This window comes from Schistocerca serialis, chromosome 4 (genome assembly GCF_023864345.2).
Source record: "Schistocerca serialis cubense isolate TAMUIC-IGC-003099 chromosome 4, iqSchSeri2.2, whole genome shotgun sequence".
NCBI classification, from domain to species: domain Eukaryota; kingdom Metazoa; phylum Arthropoda; class Insecta; order Orthoptera; family Acrididae; genus Schistocerca; species Schistocerca serialis.
In genome coordinates, this window is record NC_064641.1 from 840,042,290 (window position 1) to 840,058,826 (window position 16,537).

Here is a 16,537-nt window from a genome sequence, read left to right on the forward strand (position 1 = left end):
CGTCCCCCAGGGCTCTGTTCCTCTCCCCTATCCTTTCTCTTATATATGGCTGATATGCCCAAGCCATCCCCACCAGTCCACCTTCTCCAGTATGCTGATGACACCGCCTTCCTGGCTCTCTACCCTACCCTTCAACATTCCCAACGTACCCTCCAAAACCCACTATAACCAGTTCACCACTTGGTGTAACCAGTGGTTCCTCCGTCTCAACCCCTCCAAAACCCAGGCAAACATCATAGGCCGCAGAACCCGCTCCTTTTGTCTCCACGATTTCTACCTCACCGCTTATGGTCGTCCCATCCAGCTCACCCCCACCCTGAGATATCTTGGCCCCACCCTCGAACGACACCTCACCTGGACCCCTCACCTCCAGACCATCCCGCAGAAAGCCCATTCCCACCGCCGCCTTCTGAAACTCCTGTCTGGCCAGACATGGGGATTGCATCCTTCTACCATCCTCCACACCTACAAATCCCTCATCCGTCCTATCCTGTGTTATGCCAGCGTTGTCTGGATCTCTGCACCCACCCGCTTTTACAAGGCCCTCCAAATCCTTGAACGCCATGCACTCCGCCTTCCTTTCGTATCCACCTTCCTTCCGCCACACGGCTCCTGTATGAACTGATCCCCTTCCCCCACCTCCTCCTGTTCCTCCAACATCTCCGCAGGCTTGACTCCCCCCACCCTCTGGTTTCCTCCTTCCTCTCCACCCCCCACCCACCGTGCCTCTATCGCTGTATCTCCCGGCGGGGTCAGGGATTTTCTCTGCCTCGTGATGACTGGGTGTTGTGTGATGTCCTTAGGTTAGTTAGGTTTAAATAGTTCTAAGTTCTAGGGGATTGATGACCATAGATGTTAAGTCCCATAGTGCTCAGAGCCATTTGAGCCATTTATCGCTGTATTCCTCCCTCTCTCCACCTCCACACCCTCCATCTAGCTTCATCAGGGCAATTTCCAGCGCCCCCCCTCCCGGATGATGAACTTCGCTATGACATCTACCCTTCCTTCCAACTATAACCTGGCCATGTTCCCCCTCCCTCCACAGGGCCCCCCTTTTTCCTCTTCCCTCTTTCTCCCAGAGTGGATTTTCCTCCTTCCCCCCACCCTGAGACCCTGCACCCCATCCTTGCCTCTTTCTTTCCCGCATCACTCCCTACCTGTCCCTCTTCAGCACGCCCCCCACCCATCTCCCCTCTCTCTTCCCCTCCCTCCCTCCCTCCTTCCTTCCAGTCTCCCTCATCTCCTTGCACTGGCAGCTTCTCTGTTTTGATCATCGTCAGTGTGCCATGTCAGTGTTGTGTTTAGTGCTGTTTCTCCTGTGCGTCAAGATGTGTGATTTTAATTGTGTGCTGCCTTGAGGTTCGCTGTCAGTGTTTGTTATGTGCTACACCATCCGTCGATATTTTTATGCTCTGGTCATACTGTGCCTTGTGTTCTTTTAACTGACCCTGTGTGTGGTTTTTTGTGTGCGCTACTTTTTTACAGTTTTTATCTCCATTTTGCAGTCGCCCCTTTTTCTGTCTATTGTCGTCCACGATGTTCCCCCTTTTTATATCTATGTTCACCATATTCTCTCCTTTGTATATTTTTAACTGTCTTCTATTGTTTGTTCTATGTCTATCGGCTGAAGAGCAGCGCATATACTGCTGCCAACCCGCCCCGATGGGGAATTGAAATACAATAAAGAAAAAAAAAAATCGGCCAGCTCTCATTTTGTTGGCATCTCATTTTTGGCTATTCTCTTATTTGCTTAGTTGCTTAGCTCTTATTCGTTTATGGCTCATGTTATTGTGCTCTCTTTCAGCCATTCTGATTGTTTTGATTTACTCCCAATTGAAAAGTGCTCATTTTGGCATTTCACTTTTGCATATTTCTCATTTTGCTAATAATATGCTCCTTAGCTTTTTACAGTTGAATTGATTAACATAGTCTCATGTACTCATTGTTCATTTCAGCCTGTTCATATTTTGATGTTCTTTAAAAACTGTAATAAATATCAGAAGCATTTCTTCCCTTAAACTTGTGTAAAGTATTCTCGATGCAGGATTTGTTCTGTGACACAGGTGTAAGGTTTTGAATATATATTATAATACGAAATTTGAGGGGCGAACCCAAGGAAATAGTCTTAAGTGATCCTCTTTAAAAATAAAAATTTGTGTGACACTGAAAGACGTGACACTATAGGCACCGAAAATCTATATATATAAAAATATGTCACAAACTCCGACTCCTAATATCCACTGCTTGCAGTTCCTTGCCAATATTCATTTGGAAATTAGTTCAGATTATCCTGCATTCACATAGAGCAGCAATTCGTGTCGGTGTTAAACCCATTTGTTGTTAGCACTCGTCCTCGGTGCCCATCGGTTAGGATCTTTTTGCGACCACTGATCGTATGCCCGTGTTACATGGCTATGAGTAGTATACACTTTGAGAGACTCTGACGGTCCGCATCGATACACCAGCAAATCGAGCAACTTCTTTTACGATGTAGTCACGGGCACGTCCTGTCTGAGATTGTGTCAGATCTCCACATAAACCTACAGGGTGTTCAGTGAAGGAGTCCCTGACTTTAAGATTAAATATCTCGAAAACTAACATCGTTATACGAGCGCAACAAAATGTGTGTTTGTTGAGAAAGCTGTCAGTATAAAGTAGTTATATAGAAGTTTCGAAATATTATTGGTACGTGGATCCTTATTCGTACCACACTTACCCAACATGTCTTACGTACCATAAGAGAGAAAGCGGGATGGAATCATGTTAGTAATCACAATTTATAATCGAGACAGTTTATTGACATTACGCCTTTAAGGAATTCCACAATTACAAATTGTGGACAAGCCACTACATAAAGCTTTGCAAATACAGTTATAAACCCATCGTACTCAGTACTCAAATAAGTAGTCTCTTAAGAGAAAGTTATAAGAAACTGAATGTGCCAGGCATTTATAGAGATCTTAACCATAGCAATTATCAATTACTTCACATAGCCACTTCATCATACTCCTTAAAACCAGTTACGACATTAAGATGGCCTCACTTAATATTATTCACTAAAATACCCTTATAAACTTACTACTTCAATACGTTAAGAAAGCACTTATTAAAAGGTCAATTACAAACTTAACGTTGCCAGGCATTAATACCCCTCGCTTTATTTTCCCTTATTAAGAAAACAGAATTACTGTCAAACTTCAGAAATTCAAACTCCCATAAAGGACTTGCCTCAAAATACATAAAATGAAAACAGTTACCAATAAAGGGTGACTTAATGACACTTCACCACTAGTGCTAAACTAAGATCCAATTACATAACATAATGGAACCACTTACATAGAAAACTACAGCAGAAACACTGATCTTTAAATATGAATGTCCACGGGCTCAGACGTGTTAATAAGACTACGAGAAAGAGTTGCGCAAGGAACTCAGCAGATGATATGCAATTTAAAGTTTAACAAGTTACCAGTCGCTAATATTTAAGGAAACAGGTTCGTATAAGAACATATTACATACAATATACATTTATATATCTATCAGCTTGGCGGAAGGAAGATAAATACTAACCAAGGCGGTATGTGAACAACTCCCGGTAGTGACCAGGTTCTTAAACAGTGCCAGGCCTAGACCTCGGATGACGTTTCACTCCCCGCCAAGGCGCTGGCACAATCAGAGGTTTTTGCGGGATCACAAAGACATTCCAATAACTCTGAAACATAGAAACACTCGGTAGGACCTTTGACTCGATAAATTGGTAACCGTGTAAAGGAACGCGTTACACTACTGACAAATTCACAACTTTGACCATAAGCATTTTACACCTGGACAACTGTATTAATAGAGTGCAGGCTTCGAAAACGCCAACATAAAATCCTTTAATTACAAGAAACACAGAGCACTAGTAAAACCTCTAAAAAAATTTCAAATGACGGCCACCTTCTAACTAGGCCAACTGAACTCTTCCACACCATCTTAAAGTTCGACTATGAAAGTCTCACCATAATAATAACATTTAAATGCCTCTGAGTGCGTCGGTCAACAAAACACAATTACGACCACTTACTTTCACATCACGTACACAACACGAAGGAGCGGTTTCCACAGATTCACGGGTTCACTTCAAATTTTGTTCCCAGCGAAGTCACAGGGCTTGTATCTCCAAGCTGCCCATGTCGCCAAAACGCCCGACCAATTTCACATCACAGCATATAACGGTCATCATTCTCGTTCGGCAGCCGTTGACACTCGTCTCCCAGTGGATGTCACGAGATCTCGAGGGTTACCCGTCGAAGGCTAACAACCAAATGGCTTCGCCCGCCAACCCGGATGATAAGACACGCGAAAAGCAAAGATAGCTTAGCCCAAGCACAATCGATCTCAACGATACATGAACAAAATAATACTGGTGCCATCTCGCCACGGCTCCATTAGTGTCATCGTTGGTGCCTTTTGGAGCACGGGGTCCCGGGTTCGATTACCAGCCGAGTTGGGGATTTTCTCTGCCCGGGGACTGGGTTTTTGTACTGTCCTCACCATTTCATCATTGGACTGTGAAAAAATCGGGCTGCGTAAAAATTGGGACTTCGTACGGGTGCTGATGACCTCACAGTTGAGTGCCCCACAAATCAAACATCATCATCATCATCATCATCAAAATGCGAGCGTAGTGAGACTCCTCCTCTCCAAGCAGTCTTTGCACTCACATCAAAATCTTTTCGAAATGTCCAGCCCTCGCAGTACTGAGGTAGCATGAACGAACATTGACATTTGTCATCGCATCATACAGTGAAAAAAGCTTAAGAAATTTCTCAGGTTCTATCATTATCGTAAATAAAGGTGAGATTCAAATGTCTCAAAGAAAAGTTAAGGGGAGTCGGAAGGCAAACGGTCTTCAAAAATTCGATTTTTAGATTTCAGCATAATTGAAATGCGTGGTCTTTCCTGCGTGAAACAATTTTTGCTTTATATAAATACGACAATTTTTTCGTGAGATATGATGGTTTTTCTGACGCTGTGTGCAATCTGGCATTTAAATGCTACGCCTTCCTTTTTGCGCCATGCAGAGATAATGCACAGCACTCTTTTACTCCTTGTATATTATTTCATGCTTCTATTGTTTTATCGCTTCAGTGTTTCCTACTCTATATCTACTGTCGATATACTTGTCTGTTAGCACTCACAACTTTACGCAAACTTCGCTGCTCTCGATCATTAAGTGCAGGCCGTCGGCCACTACGTTTTCCTGGTGAGAGGAAATGCCTGAAACTTTGTATTCTCGGCTTAGCCATAAGAAGAAATGTGATGAATTTAGAAAACATGAAAAAAGCTGTATGGGCTACATTTTTCCATAAGCTTTCCACAAATTAAAATCCAGTGCACGGTCTTTGCCCGAATGTTCCTGATACTTGGTGCAAGTACAGGAGAAGGGCCAGATATGACCACAAACGTTCTTTACCTGCATCAGTAATTAATGAAATTAAACCCATATTCAGAGACCTTTGTAAAGATACCTTGTTGAAGAAATATCTTCGTGGGAAAACCCAAAATTTAAATGAATGTATGAATTCTGCCATTTGGAACCAGTTACAGAAAATTCTTTTTGTTCAGCTTACAACCCTCAAATTTGGTGTTTATGATGCTATTTTATGCTTGAATGAGTTTGTAATTAGAAAACTGGATGTTTTGTAATTATTGGGCATAAAATCTAGTGGAAATACTGTAAAATCCTTGGTGCAAATAGATAAAGAGAGAATCCGCAAAGCAGATGTTGCTAATTTAAAATATATAAAAGAAGCCAGATAGAATAGAAGAGCGACCGAGAGAAGAAAAGGAGATCAGTATGATTCAGATGATGCTTACTATGGCGTAGGAAAATATTAGTGGTAAGTAACTCTCATCATTAACTATACTAGAATTGCAATATTAAACTTTAAATGAATTTTTCTCAAAACTACATTTTTTACTTTCAGGTACCATTAGCTGATAAACTAATGGGGTTACAAACATGAAATTTGGTCAATTTGTACTGCAGATGGTAATAAGTTATTACAAGTAAATTGAGAACCACCAAACAATCACAAACTGTTTTATAGTAACGTATGTACAAAAAAAGTTAAATTTAACTAGTGAAAGAATTAAAATATTTTTTGTTCAAAATCGTAAGAGGTATTATGTTCATTTTACTTGTAAATTGAGGCATATATGTTATATATGTGCAGTAAAAATTTCATTTTTTTATCACTTACAGTTCATTTGAAAAGTGCACCTGTTCAAAGGGCAAAATAGCATTGGCAGAATAGGATTAAAAATTGCCTTCTGTCTCCCCTTAAACAAACTACCTGTAGTGTCTCCACGGAAATGAATTCAGAGCCACACAAATCGCCGATTCAGGCTTGTCCACCACGGTGGGATGGTTCCGGTAGACGGTATCTTCCAGTGTTTTCCACAAAAAGTAGTCGCAAGGAGTCAGATGGGGCAGATATGGAGGCCAATCCATTCCTGCGACAGTAGTCGAACGTACTAACTCTATTCCCGAAGCAGATATAAGAAAAGTGAAACACCGGTGCGATGTAAATCTCGACCCGTCTTGCACCACTCGGTGCCTGGTCTTTCTTCCAAGGCTAGTTGTGTGGTAAAAAATTGTTCCAAAATGCAAAGTAACGTTCATTAGTAATCATTTTTTACATGGAGGAAGGGCCGGTAATACCTCTGATTGTTACTGCAACATAAACAGTAACTTTGGGAGAATACAGTGGTTTCGCTTCACACAAGTGAGGATTTTCGGAACCCCAACGTCGCCAGTTTCGTTTATTCACAACTCCAGTCATTCGGAAGTCAGAACCCGGTGAAGCCAACATCAAATCTTTCATTATCAGCCACTGCGACAGTCTGGTCCGTAAAATCAACCCTCTGTCGCACGAAGCTTGTACAACTATGGCCTGGTGGCGTTTTAAATGGAAACATGTGTAGATTGTGTCTCAGCATTTTCAGCGTGCAAGAACGCTTCAAATCAGTCACTACTGCATTTCTTCGTGCGAATTTCCTTGGATTTTTCAAACTAGTCTCTGCTGCAATTCTTCGGACGGATTTTCTTAAATTTTTCTGGGTAATTCCAGAAACCATGACATCTTCACGAGTAACTGCAGTTAACCTGGGGCCGCTAGATCATCAACGATGCTAGGTGTCCTTTGGAATTTGTCGAAGAGCTTGAGAATGGTATTCCTTCAGGTCCTTTTGCAATACTGAATCTTGTTTTAAAACTGCACCTTATTGCCACAGGACTGTGTTCTAAACTGTGGTATTCTAGTATCATAAATAACAAGTTGTCCTATGATATTCATCATTTCAAATGTGTGTGAAATCTTATGGGACTTAGCTGCTAAGGTCATCAGTCCCTAGGCTTACACACTACTTAACCTACATTATCCTAAGGACAAACACACACACCCATGGCCGAGGGAGGACTCGAATATCCACCGGGATCAGCCGCACAGTCCATGATGCAGCGCCTCAGACCGCTCGGCTAATCCCGCGCGGTACATCATTTCAACTTCATCCTTCTTTACACTAACCTCCTCTCACATTTCAGTACTGGAACCTATCGCTTTGCGCAGTGGTGTACTATTCGTAGGCACTACGATTGCGATCACAGTGCAATCTGTTAACAGATTTCAATCTATTCCAAAATTTCTGTATAGCTCCTGTAGAAATTTATTACCGGTTTCACAATAAAACATACCATTTGTTGCTCTCGTCTATCGATCTTAGTTTTCGTGATACATAAATTTGACGTAAGGGACTCCTTCGCTGTAAGCCCTGTATCTTACTGCATTGTTTCCATACAACCCGTGTCACGTACTCAGCATGACCCTCGTTGGCGGTGTAAGGCCTTATGACCACCATATAGCAGTTCCGCACAATTTACAGCGGTCAATATTGACCAGTAAGCTCTTTTAAGTGGGTGACTAATATGCTGCCTGTGAGATAGTAAGCACCGAAGTCAACATTCGTACAGATGCTTGTGAGACTGTAATTTGATTTGGAAGTGAGGGTCCCAGGTCAAAGGTGGTACATTTCCAACGTTACTGAGTCTGCTCAACATTTTCAGCGAAAGCTACCACTGGATTGAGTACACTTGCAAGCACTTTGTATAATACAAATAAAATCATTTTGTCTAGTAGACCATTATGAAACACTAAAGCAAAAGTATTTTATTCAGTTTGACACCGGTCTTTGAAGCCTTCGAAATTATACGCTCTTCATTACTGAAACCAGCAGGTAATATGAGCACAGATCGAAATTGTGAAACCAGTGGTAACTCCTGCTCTCGAGAGAAGCCATTCCAAAGTCAAACGACTGCAGCAAATCTGTAAACTCATCGGACAGCATCGTAACACGCGTGAACGCTCTTCGCTGAAAGTGCTTCGGCACAAAGTGATTCCGGCCCTTTACACGCAGTAAAGGGAATCTGCCGATTGTGCGGACGACACCAGAGGACGTAGGGCGCACTTTGCATTTAAATCGAATGTCGCCTCGGTGTGTTCCTCCTACAGTGGACTGTGGGGGGCGCAGAGGCGTGTAATCCGGCTGGACGGCTGGAGAGCTGCCGGGTCCAACAGACCAGCTCTCTCTCTCTCTCTGACTCTGTCTCTGTCTCTCTCTCTCTCTCTCTCTCTCTCTCTCTCTTTCTTTGGTCTGCTGTCTCTCTCTGTCTGTTTGTCTTTAGTCGGGGGCCGTCGCGTCCCTGCTACGTGGATTCTGCACGGTTCAGCTGTGACACGAAGAACAAAGGATGTGGATGACGGAAAGGATAAAAACGTAACCAGCAATCAGTTTGTTGATACTGGCTTAGGGGAGGTCTTTTACGTACGAAACCAAGATTTAACATATTCACAACGTAACAGGGATACGTTAAGTATATCCCATACATAATAAAGTAACAAGAAAAGACTTAAAATGCGTCGTCTTCATCAGCACTCCGATTACTCTGATTTAAAATTAAAACCAAAGAAGTAAAACCTAGAAAACAAAAAATATTTACATTTTGAAAACGAGTCACAGAAGAGTGACAGTCTTCTAAGAAAAAGGCACTGCATTTTCACATAAAATCAGAAGCATCTGCACTGGAATAAAGGCTATGATGAGGGCAGAGAATGTTCTATGGAATTGAGGGGTGTAGGTAGAAAAAGAGAACGAGTTTGGTGTGTGGATATGATAATGCTGTGGTGTACGGGAAGGTGTCGTCGTTGAGTGACTGTAAGAGGACATTAGTTGACTTGGACAGGATTTATGATTGGTGTAAAGAATGGCAGCAAACTCTAAATATAGATAAATGTAAACTAATGCAGATGAATAGGAAAAAGAATCCCGTAATGTTTGAATACTCCATTAGTAGTGTAGCGCTTGACACAGTCACGCCGATTAAATATTTGGGCGTAACATTGCAGAGCGATATGAAGTGGGACAAGCACGTAATGGTAGTTGTGGGGAAGGCGGATAGTCGTCTTCGGTTTATTGGTAGAATTTTGGGAAGATGTGGTTCATCTGCAAAGGAGACCGCTTATAAAACACTAATACGACCTATTCTTGAGTACTGCTCGAGCCTTTTGGATCCCTATCAGGTCGGATTGAGGGAGGACATAGAAGCAAGTTAGAGGCGGGCTGCTACATTTGTTACTGGTAGAATTGATCATCACGCAAGTGTTACGGAAATGCTTCAGGAACTCCGGTGGGAGTCTCTAGAGGAAAGGAGGCGTTCTTTTCGTGAATCGCTACTGAGGAAATTTAGAGAACCAGCATTTGAGGCTGACTGCAGTACAATTTTACTGCCGCCAACTTATATTTCGCAGAAAGACCACAAAGATAAGATAAAAGAGATTAGGGCTCGTACAGAGGCATATAGGCAGTCATTTTTCCCTCGTTCTGTTTGGGAGTGGAACAGGGAGGGAAGATACTAGTTGTGGTACGAGGTACCCTCCGCCACGCACCGTATGGTGGATTGCGGAGTATGGATGTAGATGTAGATGGGGTGCAATGGAATGAAGAGGAGAATGTGACCTTGATGTGAAGTGAGGCAGGTGGGGAAGAGTTACAGTAGGTAGAATGGAAAACTACTGTCACGGATTTCATTGTGTGGGAGTTAGTTGAAGTTACATTGCAGTAGGATATGGAGTGTGTGTAAATGTAGGGACGGTGTAATGTGTTTGTAAAGGCGCGGCAGCGTACTGGGATTGGTGATCGGAGGGGAAACTACAGGTTTAGTGTAATCCCCTTTGTGGATACTGTAGGATTTGCAGAGGCGTTCGATGTGTGCCATGAGGCGTGGGAACTTGTTGTGATGCTGGAGGGTCCACGTAGGGGAGTGTAAATGGATGCTGAAAGTAAATGCACGACGTTAAAGGATTTCGTGGGACTTCTATAAACGGCGGATATACGTGGAACATTAGCGTGGGAGATGGTAGGTGGTATAAAGGATTTTTATATGTGGAGAACACTGGTTATAATCCTCAAGTTCGTCCAGTTAGTAATATCGGTAGGTATAATCTATTGGAGGCCTTCTGTGTAATGGTTATAAAGGGAGGTTTCCATGTTAGGTGCTGGTTAGTTCAAATTTTTTAGTGCATTTTAGTGCATAGCACTTCACACAATATATTAGCTAAAAACAAAAATTCGAGCGGCCACTGGAACACTCAACGCAATTAAAACACTGAATGAAAGTTTTACTGAAATATTTCTCTAGAAACAGTGAGAAACCTCAACTGAAAACTACCGCGCAAAATTTACTAAACGAACGTCAACGGACAGAAAACTCTAAGAAACATAGTGCGCGAACGTTTCCAAAAGTTTACTGAACCGTTATTTCGCCACAAACAGCTCGAGACGCAGTTGAAAACTACGAAATTTAATAACTGTACCACAGTACACAAACAACTTTGTCAGTACTTAGCTTTCTAACTGCTACAGCTGCAACCGCATGCTGTGAAATGTAAACACACTGCTGAGGTCTGAGACTTGGATGAACGACATAGCACACTCACGTGTACAGACCACTCGAGTCAATAATAGCACAGAGAGGAACACTGAGATGAATGAAAAGCCACTAATAAGTTAGTATTACGGCAGATATTAACACAATTAAACTTTAAAAGAAGTAACTGAAGACCAAAACTTTATAAAATATTGACGAGCAATTTCAACAGGAGTCCAGCACACGTGACGTCACAGTTGGTCAGTCTTGGCCTCAGGGACTCCCATGTATAGAACGTTCAGTGCAGAGCGCGAAAGCAAGTACAGTTCAGTTACTTTATTCCGTTTCCGAGCGGTATGTTAATCATGAGCAGCACATCAGTAAAGAATGAGTCAAGTACTATAATTATAATTATAATAATAATTGTTATTGTTATTTGCAAATAAGTCTGTTACGACTACTTAGACGTGAGCATTTTCCTCCCTGTGTGCCCACATTTCTTTCATTCTTTTGCTATGGCCTTCCATTCTCTCTTCAGACCATATTGTTCCAGTATTCTTCTTTGGTTTTTTCTCTTGGTCAACAGACCATTTACGAATTTCTGACGTGAAGATTACGTGGTTTTTGAGTAATTATTGTAGATTTCGTATCAGTTTTGGACTCAGCACATTTCATTGTGTTAGTTTTGTTACGCTCCTATTGTAAAGAAAAGAGTTGTCTATTCGTTTTGTAAATCTATGTTCATTCATTTATGTGTGCATAGAATCTTAACCTGTGTTTTCGAACATCACCACTGGAAGGCGACGTTCTTTTCGAGGAACACTGTTGAGAAAATTTAGAGAACCGACATTCTGAGCTGACTGAAGAACGACTGTACAGTGACGTACGTTTCAGAAAAGGACCACAAAAGTAGGATTAGAGAAACTGGGTGACGTACAGAGGTATAAAGACAGTCCTTTTTCCCTCGGTATATTTGCGAGTTGAACAGGAATGCAAATGACAAGAAGTGGCATGAGGTACCCTCCACTACATACCGTACTCTGGATTGCGGGGTATGTATGTTGATATTTGTGTGTTGTTTGACTTCCCAATTGCATCGAAGTCTCCAATTTCGTCCTACAAATTTTGATGTTAGAATTTTTCTGACAGTTTTGCGATTATTTTGCATTAAAAACTTAAAAACGTCCTCCAAGAACCGGAGGAAAATACCATATCCTCAAAACTACTGGTGAAGGAAGGAATTTTATTTTCTGTATTTGACAACTAGAATGATTTAAGCAGTTTGCACTACATATGTAGCAACACAAAGGAAATATTTATCTAAGTAGTGTTTATTGGTGTAGTACTGCATTTTGTAATCACGATTCTCTCACCAGTGTGTCCTGTTTTCAGCAGTAATTAGCCTCATACACGTAACTTTTATGACTACGACATCTCTTCGTGTTTTAGTATCTAAAACATCTACAAAGGTATTGTGTTTCCTTGTGAATAGCTGTCACTGAAACCTATGCACAGACAGATAGATCAACTCACTATTTCTGTCCTTCTCTGAAATATGTGAATGGTTTTAGAAGTTTATGACCTCACATCTTAACCACATATACTTCTGCAAACCACTGGTAAGTGCACGGAGACGGTTTTTCTCACTTTATCAATCATTAGGGTCCTTCCCGATCCATTTGCGTGTGGGGCGCAGGATGAAAGTATTCAAACGTAACTCTGAATGCACTGAAAATAGTCTAATCTACTCCTTTCAGGCCTTATGGGAGCCACAGAATATTTCTTAGATTACTCGGTTCAAGATGAAATGCTGTTTCACAAACATGCTTGAACCATGCTGCAGCTCACATTGGTGCTGTTCGTAGGTTTCCGTCCTCTGTTGGAGGCCAGAAGGTATCGTTTAGTTGACATGGTTGCGGTTGTTTGTCTTCTTCTTATGTTGACTGGCGCCACTTGGTTTCGTAAGCATTGCCTGTCTGCTAGTCTCAGCAACGGCTGTTATCGATATGTAGTAACTGTGGCCCTATATTTGAGGCGACGTCATGCTTCTTCCGGGTCGTGTCAGTGTGCAGTTCGGTTGGAGACTCAGGAGGAGCCAGGTCCACGGAGTGCTGAAACACGCCAGGATCGCTGGCGGTACGCATGGACTGCCGGTCGAAGGCCTGTGGTCACCAACCAGTGTGCACGACCTCGTCGTAAACCGGATCCTGCAAGTTTTGAGATCATTAGGAATCAAGTAGAGAAACCTCCACCATTGCGATATCTCACGATTCTCCAGTGACTTGGGTTCGTGTTGCTGCTTGCAGTGCTGCCGAGGCGAAGAGCAGCGAGTGGAGTGCTTGGGGAAGGCGGAACTGATTACCTTTCCTGGACTTCTAATTGCTATTTATTGCGTTCAGTTTGTTGCTGTTTGTTGAGTTCAACCAGCGGTATTTTTCCTGCCTCGTGGCCACTAACATCCCAGTTTCCTGCTCTGGGGTTTAGTGCATGTAACGGCAGTGTACGTTTCCTCGCCTTGCCGCTGCTGTCCAGTGAGGCGTGTAGTTTGGGCAGCTTTCTTGGTTGTAGGTTGTTTGGCGATTCTTATACTCTGGTGTGTAGTGATTCCTTTCTCGTTCCAGGCGATCTAAGCACAGTATTCTGCAGACAGACCGCCGGTTGCAGCTTTGACGTATTTTTAGATCGTACATTTGGTTTATTGAACGCCAGGTATCCTCGGAAAGATTATCATTAGTCATTCGTTAGACTGCCACTAGTCTGAGCTACCATCGTGTGAAGTGAATGCAACTCTTGGCTGGCTATCTCATCGCTCGCGAAAGTGATTTTTGCCACACCTACTCAGAGGTCGATTCCTGGTGAACCGTCTGTGACTGGCAATTGTGTTTTATTATTATATTTGCTGTTTTATTGTATGTTTATAAAAGAATTTATATAATTGCCGTTGTTGGCGTTACAGCAGGTTTAAATGGTTGTGCTAGCAAGTTTACCATCAATTTGTATCACCCGTTTGGTGATCATTTGTTTGTCTTTTTAAATTAACCTTTGCTATTGCATTTCTGTTTTACAGTGTGTTTGTTAAATTCTTTACAACTGCCGTTCTTGGCGTTAAAGGCCTTCAGCCGTGAGTGTGATTACTTGCCTTAAAATTCCAGTTGAGATCACATTGGCTTGTATTTGAAACATTATTTGCTGTGTCTGTATTTTGTGCTCATTTGGTAAATTGTAGTGCACTGGAAGCACTATTAATTACACAGTTGTTTATTCTTTCATTAATAACGTGTGATATCTTTATTTATTGCTGAGTCTGGAATTACCATTTAAAATAAATGTATGTATTGCTAAAGGAAACCAACCGTAACTGACTACGGCCCCGTCCACAATCGTGACCGAATCCTGCTTTCCTTGACTACCATGTACCAGTGCTCTCAAGTCTCTAACAAATTTCTTTTGATTAACCTCCGGATAGTACTTTTGTTAATACTTATTGTTGCGATATTCAGTATTCATCGTCTGAGTCCACAGTGTTTAAAATGCATCAACAATTGAGGTTAGCGACTGTGAGGAACGGTTTTGTCGATGCCTCTGCTGACCCCTGTCAAGATTACTGTTATCTGATTTCTTCAATCCCCTGGGGACAGCTTTTTGTTTGAGTGAGCTGTCGATAGTGTAGCTGGAATTGGGGCTAGCGTACCTGCATATTCAGTACGGATTCTGACAGGGATCTCACATGCTCCAACGCCATTTAAATAATTCCTCCATCATTCAAGTTTACAGTACTGGGAAATATAACGTTTCTAAATAATCATTTGGAAAAAGTATATGAACATTTTTGTCTGTCTTCCACCATCGCCAGTTTCGGTTAGCATGTCATCAATGAGAGCCACCTACAGACTTAACATACGAGCATAATATCTTTAGGTTTTATGAGAGGTATTTCGATGGCATTCTTCTATGGTATCTGTTTACGGTGTAAGACATTTAACGCTCAGTAAAATCGGTTGCCAGGAGTCTTCCTTCTCTTCCGACAAGGCACAGCTGCCTGTGAGAGGACATATACTCGGCAGTCCGTCAAGTCATATTAACCTATCCCACAACTCTTCCGGGAGGACCCTCCACAGTTTCAGCGTCCATTATTTATGGTGTCGCCCCAGACCACGTCTATATTTATCGTATAATACGACTAAATTGAACAATTGTGAGGCAACGCGTCATATAAATGTGTAGAAATATCACCACACTAATACAGTACCACATGTACTCCACAACTGATTAGTAATGCAAAGAGTCTCAATCGTTTTATGTCGAAGAGGTACAGATATGTGTTTCAGAATTTCAGAAGAGTACAAAATAGATCTTTAGAGTTCTCTTCGAATAAATGCCTCACGAGCACATCAGTTCTAAGGTACGGAACCGAGTAGACGACGTAAATGTTCCTGTGGAGTCTTCTATCGTTTAGTCCGTACATATATCCACTACGAACCCACAGTGGCTGCAGTCTGAGTATCACGAACACATTCCTCTCTAACAATGCAAATTTTTGGATGTAAGGTCCGCCAGTTATGCAAAACACCGTTTTTTGCAAGTCCCAAACATCTTTCAGCAGCTCTGTGTCATCATCAGTGGGTCTCTGTTTTATTTAATCTGCAATGTGGACATTTTTACTAAACGATTACAAAATTACTGGAGTATTTAGTTCAAACAACAATTTGTTTCTTTCAGTTAATACCTTTACACTCGGTTTTCATGGTTTTTCAGGACCACTTGTGTATTATTTATTACAGATGGCTTGTCATGTGAAACCAAACGATATTGACGAGGAATTTTGTTGGGAGTTAACTTATCACTTCATGCTTTAAACGTTATTTAGTTTGTCACGATATTTCGCGCCTATATTTGTTTTACTTACGTTTTTAAGAGGACATTCCTTTTTTTTCTCAACAGTCATTGACTGGGCTGGGACACACGACAACCGCAACTACAGTGTGTTTTGGTGAACTGCAAAGTGCGTTTACGACCATATTTGTGAAAATGTATTTATGTGTGCCTCACAACACCTGATCACGATGCAATCTATCAGGAGTCCGTGTCCATATCGTCCGTCTTCGCTACTTTGAGATTCCCGCAGGGGATCCGACGTTCAGGGTCATTCCACTGGTGGACTAATTCTAGCTCAAAATCTCGAATCCATGTCTCATCTCTGGCACCAATACTATTTAAAAAATTGACTTTCTTCTGTCTTGTAACGTTGAAGCGATTGTTGTTGTGCTTCTCTTGGGATTTCCATTCTACTCTCGACTCAAATGATTAGGAATCCATTTTGCAACAACCTTCCTTCTCTGTAGTTTCTCGATTATGACTGAACATCGAAAGCGCAGATATGGTTTATTCGCATGTTTTGCGTCGATCCCCTTAATAAATGTTGTCAATACCGACAACGGAAATATATGTCTGATGCAGGCAAATGCCACAGATTGTCTTCACTACTTGTACAGCCTTCGAAGAAACGGAAAGTCCATTGTGATTCTGAGCTTCGGTCCCGTACACTAGCCCCACAAAATTCAACTAGAG